This window comes from Benincasa hispida, chromosome 3 (genome assembly GCF_027475165.1).
Source record: "Benincasa hispida cultivar pf3 chromosome 3, pf3_genome.v1.1, whole genome shotgun sequence".
In the NCBI taxonomy this organism is placed as follows: Eukaryota; Viridiplantae; Streptophyta; class Magnoliopsida; order Cucurbitales; family Cucurbitaceae; genus Benincasa; species Benincasa hispida.
In genome coordinates this window covers 9667104-9678892 of record NC_143480.1, presented here as the reverse complement: position 1 = coordinate 9678892, position 11789 = coordinate 9667104, and the positions used below count along the sequence as shown (strand labels likewise).

At 31.5% G+C, this 11789-nt stretch overlaps 2 non-coding genes across 2 annotated transcripts; both read right to left on the bottom strand.

Annotated features, from left to right (window-relative positions):
* Nucleotides 1–467: 467 nt before the first annotated feature.
* TRNAD-GUC (transfer RNA aspartic acid (anticodon GUC)) lies at nt 468–539 on the bottom strand. Its single transcript has one exon. It is a non-coding gene; the product is annotated as a tRNA-Asp (tRNA).
* A 2418-nt stretch (nt 540–2957) lies between these two features.
* LOC120074821 (small nucleolar RNA Z102/R77) lies at nt 2958–3033 on the bottom strand. Its single transcript, XR_005481102.1, has one exon. It is a non-coding gene; the product is annotated as a small nucleolar RNA Z102/R77 (small nucleolar RNA).
* Between the last annotated feature and the right edge of the window lie 8756 nt (nt 3034–11789).

Genomic DNA, 11789 nt, shown 5'->3' with positions numbered 1-11789 from the left:
TGTCAATTAATATCATTTTGTCATGGTGTGTGTGTGTGTGTTTTAAAAAGAATCTTCCAATATGTTTATGTCATGTTTGGTATGAAATATGAATCATGCTTCTGTATTCAAATTCAAAGTTGAATGAATTTATCAATTATTAATTTACAGATATCCTTTGGTTTAAATTTTGTGATTCAAAAGACCGAAACTTCTTAAAGTACACATATTTTCATTATATCTAATTACATTTTAAAAAAAGAATAAAAAATATATAATTTAGTGTCATAAACTAATTTATTTTTCTCAGAATCAAATTATGTAACATCACATTTTATAAATTTATATAATATTATAAAATAATAATTATACAAAATTTGCACCATAAAACCTAGTTCAGTGTGATGTAATGCGTGAACTGTGAAACAAAATTTCAAAATAAAAACAAAAGAATGCAGTTACAAAATTTGGAAATAAAAACGAAAAGACGCCGTTGCCGGGGATCGAACCCGGGTCACCCGCGTGACAGGCGGGAATACTCACCACTATACTACAACGACCAGTTTGTTAAAGCCAAAAACTTTAAATTATATGAAAAATAACAGCTTCTATAATTCTGTTTCCACACCTGCTTTTTCTGTCTGTGTTTTATATACTCATATCTCAATTTCTTCAGTTAGACGTATTTTAGTTCTTGCTTTGATAATTGGACCGGCTTGTTGATTAAATTGAAGCTTTTTAAGTGTCATTAATTCATGTTTATCCATCTTTTATTAAATTAGGATGATAATGTAAAATAAATATCAAAATCCCATGTAATTTAAGCATATAAAATACAAGTGAAATTTAGAGTAATTGCGAATGAGTTTAAAATGACTTACAAATATTGATTTTATATGAAAATATTTCCTATAAACACTTCTAAGAAAAATACCAATTAAAGTACTCCAAAAATACCTTAAAATACGTTGAGTAGTTTAGAATTCTACTACTTGGTTGGAACCTTGGAAGTGAGGACAACTAGTTGCTTTGGTAGAAACGAAATGACAAGCAAGAAGTCTATATGAATGGACTCTAATTTGTTTTCTTCAAAACTACAACTCTCCATGCTCAAATAACAAAAGAATGAATCTTGTAATTGTCAATGATCATATCAAAAGAAAGAATCGCACATGAGTCACTTAATCTTCACCAACTAATTCAACGCCCAGTTTTGTCCAAAGACTAAAACACTTTAGCTTCAACAGTTAATAGTTAGTAATTAACATATACCTTAATGCCCGTTAAACTCGGCATTTGGACTTGGGTGTAGGCCAAGAAAGTGATTCCTTCGTGAACAACTTGGAAAAGATAATGTGTTGGAGAAGCAACTACCGATTGCAGCTAAAAGGGAGTGTACAAACAAAACAAAAAAACAAAACCATGTGCTAGAAAAGAACAATGAAAATAATAATAAAAAAATGTTCTCTTCTTCTTTAAGAATTAACAAACACTTAATATCAACATAATAATTTTAGAGATATCTTAGCTTGAACTTAAAAATAGAAAGTTATCTCAAGATCTTAGCCTCCCATAACTAGTGCACAAGACCCAATAACTACAATTTTACTTACTTAAATTGCTGCTAGGAGAGTCCAATATGTCCTTAACAACGAGATTTTTTAGAGTTCAAACTTCAAAATTATATAGCATTTTGTATATATTTGATTGATTTTCACAACTAACTTATTTGCAATAATGGAAACTTAAAACCCAATTTAATCATTAGCCAATTTAATACGTAAACATAAGTTAATAAGAAAAATAAATATAAAATAATATAATTAAAAATAGAAGCTTGAGGTAATGTTTAGAAAATAACTAAAATAAAAGTATAGAACATCTTTAAAAACTGTTCTCTAGCTAACTGCATCTGTCCAATACTCTTTAAAGCTAGCTGATACTAAAGATGAGTACCATTTTCCAACAACAGAATCAACTATCAAACAAAACATCTAGAAATATGTCATATCACAAGTACACACTCCTAACAAAGTGACATTCAAGCAAAAAAGCAAACGGTCCAAGAAGAAGTAGTTGAACATAAAAAAAAAAAAAAAAAAGAAAAAGAAAAAAACCCAAGAGAGAAAGAAAACTCCAATTCATTTGATGTATTTGACCAAAACCATCAATTAATGATATGTTGTTGTGGATTATTAAATACCCCTAGCGCACCACCTTACAATATGTTTCTTCTTTCTTCTTCAACCTTTCACTTGAACACAATAAAAAAAATCACAAACTCAAAGTTAGAAATAGTAGCAATAGCCGACATCAATCCAAGATTAAAATAATCAAACATTCAATCCTCATCCTATTCCTAACAAAATCAACTTCAATTTAATCCAAAAAGAACAAGAAATTCATAATACATCAATTATGGAAGGAATCTCATATTCTGTATCCTCGCGCTCATTGGAACACATAATTACAACGATCTAACAACTCCCAAACTTGGTCTCTGGCCACACTAACAAGAATTAAACAACAAAATAAAATTGAAAAGGAAAAGAAATGAAGCTAAAAAAAACAAGACCCAAAAATCAAAATTAATCGCACTAAGATTGATCAGAAATACAAAGTTAATAAGATAAGACAATAGAAGACATTAAACCAAAACAACCCTTTTTCTCTTTTGAGGAATAAGCCATAAAACATCCTTAATTACATTTAATCTAGAGTGCCAAACCATAAAGAAAAAAATAAAATTTTAAGCAAAGAGATGAAATGATGCCCAAAATAGTACTAAGAATGATTATAGAGCTAATACAACAATTGCCATCATGGCAGCAATCAAAACTAGAATAATGTTCCTTATTTAATTCTTAACATTTTGAACTATAAGAATATTTAAACCAAAAGAAGAACCAATATAACAAACAATAAAGAGAATTGATGCTTTAAAACAAGACCTAGAAAAACAATATCAATTGTAGCAAGAATGATCAGCTAGAGTTGATACTAAAAATTGCCATCATCACGGCAATCAAAACAACAAAGCTCATCATTTCATTCTTCAGAATTAGAATCTTGAAAATATTTTAAAACTCAATTCAAAGAAACCCAAACAATAAAGAGAATAATCTTGCTAGAAGGAAAATCATCTTACTAAAATCAAGAGGAACACAAAGTAGATACAAAAATCACAAATAGAAATCAAAATTGAAAGTAGATGAGATTGAGATCATATCAGTAAACAAACAATTAAGAAAACAGATGAAACAAAAACAAGAGCACAAAAATTGAAAGAACAAATTATGGATTTTGGTAGCGTTGTAGTTGATTGCAAAGCAATAGTGAAAAGATCTTCAGATATTTGGAAAGAAAGAAAGAAAGAAAAAAGTTAAAAGAAATAAAGCATCCACACTCCCAAAGCGAATTGGAAGCTCATTAGAAACAAAGTAGAAGTTGAAAAACCAAATCCATATTAGTAAAGATAAACACAAAGAAAAATAGAAAAGAGGAATGAAGCTACGAAAGAAAAAAGAAAAACAAAAGAAAGTAATGAGATCTAAGTACAAAAACAAAAGTCGAACTGCAACTGTTGTTGAGAGACAAAGCAACACAGCATCTGAGTTCCCTTGCAATGGCCTAAGTAAAAAAGGGAAACATAAAAGAGGGAGGAAAATGAAATAGAGAATTAGGAGGAATGAAAGCAGGAAGAAGAGAGAAGGAAATATCATCTCGGGATTGTTCATGGAGGTGCAGCAAGCTCGAAATCTGAAGATTGAAGCATTTCTTCGATGCATGTGGGAGTGAGTGATGATGATGAAAGAAGCAAGGGAAGGTTTTGAAAATGAGAAAAGCAATAGATTTTGTCGACGACCAGATTGAGAACCACGAGTAGATCAGGCAAATAGACGACTGGATCAGAAAAACCAACAACCAGATCTACTGATTCGACGGGCGGCAACGAACCTGCACGATATCGGAGATTTGAGGAATATTAGGCAAATATCTCTATGCTCGTCGTCGGATATCTGAACGACGGCAAATAGGATGCAAACAATGAGCTGATCGACGTCGGGGATCTGACGAATCTGCACGAGTTGAATGGCAACCTACACGCACAAGCTGCACGAAGTGATAACGGACCTACACGGGCTCGAAACAACACAAGTTGAACCTCCACAGTGAATGGGCAATGGCAAACGGTGATGATCCATCAAGAGCAAGAAAGTTTGGAGGAGAGAAGTGAGAAAGGAGAGAGAAGAAAGATAGTGAAATGGAAGAGAGTATATTTTTTTTTACTAAAGGGAAAAAAATAACGGGTATCTACAATGTCGATTTTTTTAAAAAAAAGTATTGTAATTAAAGTGTGGGGTGGGAGAATCGAATATCAAACCTCGAGATCGATAGTATGAACACTATGCGTTGAGCTATGGCCTATCTTTAATGTCGGTTTAAAATCAATATTATTACATTCATTTTTATTTTTTTTTCACCGATATTAAAGCCAAAATTGTTGTAATGTTAGTTTTAGAATTAATTTACGTTTTTGAGGCTATAAATGATGCACAAAACTTCCATGGATTAAATTTAACAAATAAAGCTTTCAAAGTGCTTTTTTGTAAATATTTCATATTGTAACGGCCAAATATAAGACTTTTCACAGCTCTAAGGAAACAATCTACACTAATTTCATCGTTTAGACCATATATACCACTAGATTAAAGTTTTTTCACTTGTCAACAACTAGTTAGAAAAAATGGATAAATATGAGATATAAGTTGCTCGGCCAAATCAATATATGGCCAGTCCATCGAGAGGATTGTGTGGGATGTTGCATATTACATTCCGATATCACAAAATAATAAATTTTCAACTGCATCCATTTAAATTTAAAGGAAATCACTGGAATTTATTTCATCTTTTCTAATCTATTTTCAAATTTCCTTTATCTTACTCATATATATGAAATACATATCAGCATATATGGATGATATATAAAAGAAGAATATAGATATTTATTTATAATAAGTGGATGTGCAGAGTATATATATGTGTGCAGAGTTATGTGAGTAGCAAATGCATACATAAAGGTATATACTAGTGGGTAAAAGTATACATGAAGGCATATGCATAATTATATTGTTGTGTACAATGTTGCACATTTGTGAAGTATGTAAATGATTGATATATATCAAATTCTAATTAGAACGTGTAATGAATATAATAAAGTTTGTACACGTTTAATGAATTATTGTATATTTAGTATATAAAGGTTGTCAATAAAGATATGTAAAAATAGCAAGTAACATTGATCGTAATATAAAAAATATATGCTTCGTACATGTCCTGTCGAATATTAATAGGAGATCTCTCATGTATATTTTGCTCCCATTAAGATTACAAGTTGTTTAAACAAATATTGTAATACTCGAATTAATAATCTTGAATAGTTAACCAAAATATACTTGGGCTTTTTTATTTAGAATAGCTAAGATTTAATTTAATTAAAAAAATATTACGCATTTAAATATTTTTTTTAAATAATAAATTATATATAAATAAATATAATTTCACTGCCTTTTATTTTACACGATATTTTAGTTTTATTTTACTCAATTTGTGAGGTATGCGATATTTAAAAAGAAAACCGTAATATGATATAATAAAATAAATTTATTGCATAGTTAAGTAAAATTCTAAAACCTTGTTATATAGAAATATCAAAAGTTCTATTTTTTTCTTAATATATTACTAATCCTTCTAAGTAACATTAGTGAATAATTATATTATTCGAAAAATATCCTTTTGGTTCTTAGATTTTGGATTTAGTTTTTATTTGGTCCCAATGATTTAAAATATAACACTTTTGTCCCTGAGATTTCAATAATGTTTAATTTTAGTCCTTCAAATAACATAATCGTTAGTGACTTAACAGAAGACTAACTAGGATGATTGGACCAATTTTAAATCAAAATAGATTGATGATGTGACTATTTTAATCTTCATGGGGAAATTCTTTTTTAAATAACATAATCGTTAGTGACTTAACAGAAGACTAATTAGGATGATTGGACCAATTTTCTCATGTCATCACAACAAAAGCCCAAGCTTATTGTAAAAATTATAGATTCGATCGGGTCGTGTAGTTAAAATCGCTTGTGTCTAAGTGCAGCTCAATCCATACCTATGACTGAAATTTGGGCTAAAGGAAAAACTGAGCCCAAGCCCATGCAAAACTCACAAGAAACCTCTATAAATAGAGGCCTTACCCCTTCATTTTAGGGGAGAAAAAGAAGAGGTTGTAAGAATTGAAGACTAAAGCTCTCTAAAGATCTAACATTTTAAAGGTCAAAACTCTGAAAATCTGAAGAATATAAATTCTGAAGACTGGAGCTCTAAAACTCTCAAGATCTGAAGTCCATGACTCCACATGATCAAAGCTCTGAAAACTGAAGCACTGAAGCTCACAAATTGAAGATCAAAGCTCTAAAGATCTAGATAATATAACTCTCCTAAAGCTTTGAGATCGATCTTCCAAGAAGGTCAACAAGTCAAAAAATCGATCGTCTCAGAAAATCAACAAGCTGAAAGATTAAAGTTTATTTTTTTCAAGGGAAAATATAAAAGGATTATGTTTTAGAGATTGTGCTCATTATATTGAAATTAAAACAAATACAAAGTTTAAATGCAACGAATTAAATTTCTCCGAAAATCTCGTGCGAACACTATGTAATATTGAAATTTCAATACTTAAATAAGATCAAAAGGGACAAATTTTCAATATTAGATTTTGAGACATAGAGATCAAATTGGTATTTTTAAAAAAAATATAATTATCTATTAATTTTACTTAGAAGGATTAGTAATATATTAGAAAAAAAATTAGAACTTTTGATATTTTCATATAACAAAGTTTTAGAATTTTACTTAGCTATGCAATAAATTTATTTTACTATATCATATTATGGTTTTCTTTTTAAATATTGCATAGTCACAAATTTAGTAAAATAAAACTACAATACCATGTAAAATAAAAAAATAGTGACATTATATTTATTTATATATAATTGTTTATATTTTAAAAATTATTTAAATACGTAATATTTTTTAATTAAATTAAATTTGCTAGAAAAATAAAAGAAAACCAGATGATATGATAAGATAATAATCATAAAAAGAAAAAAAAAACGATTATGTCCTTAAAAAAATAAAGGAAATTGATGTGTAAAAAATAGATAAATAAAAGAAATCACAACAACTAGTGCTCTTCATTGTGTGGGTCCCATCTCATAAAAAAATACATTCCAATTTTGAAGACGACTTTCACTAAAAGACGAAAAACTAACTTATTTTCCTAAATAATTTAAAAACCACCCATTTTCTTTAATTTCTTTCTAAAACCACCCTGATCTTATAATTAACCCAACGACCTAGAGACTAAAATTGAAAATTGTTTAATGCCTAAAATCGTGCAATCTTGAAAGAAAAAAAATGCAATTAAGTCATTTCCGAAATCTATTCATTACCTATAGTTATAAAACATGTGAAAAGTCTACCTATAATAAAACAAAGAATTTATAAAACTGTTTTGCCATTAATGTTGAAAAATACACGAAAATAGGTGAACCTTTTGGTTTTAGAAAGGTAAAATGATAATAGATATTAAACGGAATCTAATTAGGTAAATATTAAGATCCCGTTTGACTGAGTTGCAAGTAGTAGAGGAAAGATATTGATTTGGTTGAGGAGAAGAAGCATCAATGTGACCAAAAAGGGCATGGGCCTTTATAGTAGCAAATACTTGAATTTTCTATTGAATAAAATTTGTTGAGTCTGTTGGATATATATAGGTAAAGACTTGAAACATAAAAAATGAATTTAATTGTGTAAATTAAATTCATTTATTAGAATATTTCAAATTAAAATGATGTTTTATATACAAATTTAACATGTATGAAAGTTAAATTTGTTTTTTTTAAAAAAATTTGAATGAGTTATATTTGATTTTTGCTAAGTAACAATTCAATTGAGTTAAATTTGGTAAATGTTTTAGTTTTTGTATTTATTGATTTTATTTTGTATTTTTTAGAGTTACTAAGTTATTAGCATATACATGGCAACTTGGTTCTTCAATTGTAGCATCTCATTCCAAAGTGAAAAGTTTTTTTTTTTTTTTTTTGTTGTTGTTGTTGTTGTTGTTGTTGTTGTTGTTCTTGAGTTAAGTTGAGAGCATGTATCCAAGAATTCTGAAAAATTCGAGTAGTTCGAGGTTGCAGTTATATAAGAGTTAGACGTTGTATCCTGCTGAGACGATCGTTGTAGTCTGCTTGCAACTCATGCAGGGCAAATAATTGTCTTCAGTACAACGCTCATCAGAAGCGTACCTCGACTACATTTTGGAGTCTCCAAAATTTTAAGGTTCTTTCAAGTATTTGGTTATTTTCATATCTAGGCCTTGTTACATCATCTGGCTTAAGTTTGAATTTGAATACTATACAATTGTTTCTAGTTGAGATGTAATAAGTTTGCTAGTGTATTCAATTCATATATATATTTCATTTTTCCCAACAATTTGAAGACGATTAATATCTGAACTGATGGTTGCAAACTCCTCCACCGATGTTTCTACTTCTTCCATGATGGGATCGCCCACTTTCAAACCTCATGCTGAAAAATAGAAAAAGTTCAAGAGAGACAACTTCAAGAGATGGCAACAGAAGATGATCTTCTATCTCACTACTCTGAATCTTGCTCACATTTTGAAGGAAGATTCTCCAATTACCTCACCAGATGTTGTAACTTCTGAAATGGAAGCTGTGAAGCAAGCATAGATGCATTAGGACTTCCTACGCAGTAATTATATGCTTAGTGGTCTCGAGGACACTTTGTATAATGTGTATTGCAATGTCTATAGTACATCAAAACTATTGTGGGAGGCAATATACAAGAAGTACAAATTGGAAGATGCTAGTACTAAGAAATTCCTTATGGGAAAATTCTTAGATTATAAGATGAATGACACTAAGATGGTAGTCAATCAGATGGAAGGATTACAAATTATCATCAATGATTTTCAAAATGAAGGATTGGATATTAGTTAGTCATTCCAAGTTGCTACTGTGATTGAGAAGCTGTCTCCTTCTTAAAAGAACTTTGAATGTTATTTTAAGTGCAAATGAAAGGAATTATCCATGGAGAACCTTACGATGAAACTTCAAATATGATAACAGAAAAGGAGATAAAACTCAACTGGAAGTCGAAGTCAAGGCTCATGTTGATGAAGCTTTAAAGCATAAGTCCAAGAAGAAAAATTTAAAGAAGTGTCATGGGCAAAAGAATGATCCTAGCAAGCGCATTCGAGAAAATTATTGGGTTTGTGATCAGAGTGGTCATACTGTTGTAACGTGCAGACACAAGAAAGGACAAAGTTCCAATAATAAAGCCAACATCGAGGAAAATGACGATTTATTGCCGTCATTTTTTAGGTAAATATGGTTGTAACACCCGAACCCTTACAGGATTCCTTAGGTTAAAAGAGGAGCTCATACTTGAAGCCTTGAAAGGAAAAATTTTGGCTAAGTACCTAAAGTATGCCTTAAAGAAAGTAATAGTACTTACGAAAATCTCTATGTGTTGGAGGCATAGTAGATTGGAGTGAAAAAAATAGGCTAAGTGTCCAAACTATGTGATAGCTCGTAGAAATACAAGCTATTGTAGCATTTTTCTTAGAATTATGAGGGCTAATAAGCAGAATATGCATTGACAATACTAAGAATTCATGTGAAAAAGTGAGCTTGCGTCAATCAGCACCAAAAATCCTCACTAACCTTATACCATGCATTATTTCGCGTCAAAGTGTCCATTTTTGAAGATATTACAGGAATTGATCGCATGCGTCGGTCCCAGACCGTCGTAAGGATGATCGCATGAGATGATTGTCACAAAGATTAGTTCGTCGCATGGAATGTTGCGTCCACAGAGTGATAATCGTGATAAAAAACTGCTCGCAAGGTAGATGGAATGCGTTGGCAATTCAGAAGAAATAAGCTCGAACACGTACCTTGGGAGCATCAACAAGATAAGATGATGTGACATTGCCTATACCGCAACAAAGGCAACAGTGAGGCAGAACGCAATCATGAATGTTGTCGGCATTTAAACTCTATAAATAGCACCTTGGACCTTCACTTTAAAGCATTCGAGCTTCTACCTTAAAGCAGATGCTTGCTATCACAGATGAGAGCATGAGCGAGATTTTCTTTGAGGATTCTTCACCTCCACAAACCATTTCGAGTGACGATCGGAGCTTCCGCCAGAGATAGAGCTCGAGAGAGACATCTCCATTATCCATCCATGCCGCCACCAGAAGCCTTGACGCATTTCGGATGAAAAGCAAGAGATTGTTTTCATCGAGCCTTCCATTCCTCCTCTTGCCCCTGTATTGTATTACATTTTAACTTAAGATATTAAGACATTTTGTAATCAATACATATCTTAATTCCTTCAGCACCATCTTCTTCATCTTCTTTATCTATGTCATCGTTTAGTTATTAAAGGTGATCGCATACTCAATAGTGTAGCCGAGAGATAGGATGCAAGTAGCAACCCATTGAGAGGTGTGCGTTGTGGGAGTATAATAAGTTAATCCTTTTCGTTTGGTGTGAGGTTGTTGCAACGCTTATCTATGGGTTGTTGCAGTGCTTGTCTATGAGCTGATTAGCCACAACTAACAGCCTGAGAGGGTGAGTAGTGACACACTAAAGTGAAGTATGAAATTTTCCTAGAGATAGACACAATCTTATGCTCGACGCAACTGTCACACCCCACCCCAGATCACCCTCTTAGCCTAGAGAAGGGTGTGACTGCAGCAGTTATCAACCCTTAGACTGACACTTACTACCTAAAAACTCTTGCAGAATAACTCTGATACCAAATACAAATTATATGCAACGGGACGGCTATAGGCCCACAATTTATTAACTTAGAAACTTAATATGTTTAGAGTATTTACAACATTAGATTTACAAGTCCCAAAACCCACAACCCTAGTCCCTATATGAACAATAGTAACATGTGTACAATATTAACAGTAACCACCTAGCAAACGGTTACAAGTCTTTTGGTCCTTTAGTGGCAGAGCAGATACTGAGCTATCTTCAGAGGATTTGACCGCTACCTGTGGGGGGGAAAAACAAAAACATTTGAAAACGGGGTGAGCTTACGCCCAGTGAGTGACCGAGAAAACATAGTAAATTCTCATGCATAATTTCAGAAAATAGTTTTATCTGAAATATAAACTTTTGCAGCATAAATATTTTCCAAGCGTAATGTATATAAAACTGTTTTAAACATAAAACAGTAAAATCATTTCTCAAATCAAAGTACTGTATATCTGGTAAAATAATCCCAACACCAACTACTAGTCCAGAGAGAACCCTTTTGCTCAATCTCTGACTTTATTCACCTGTGGCCACACTAAGTACCTTCACACATTAGGTACTACTGCTCAGATACCTTCTCCTTGTACTTCAGTATCGAGCTACTAGGATACCTTCTCCAACGTACTTCAGTATCCCGTTGGCTTGGTACCTTCTCAAACGTACTTCAGTACCAATAGATACATTTTCCTTGTACTTCAGTATCTAGTTGGGTGGATGCCTTCTCCTTGTACTTCGGCATCGCATTTTACCAAAACTATTTATAAACAACTTTTCTCTTTAAAGCTTGTAGAGTATAACACATGTACAACATGGCTTTAAAGATGGTAACGCATGCTGGATAAAATCAACGTATGTAAATAGTTTTTCAACAATAGGCAT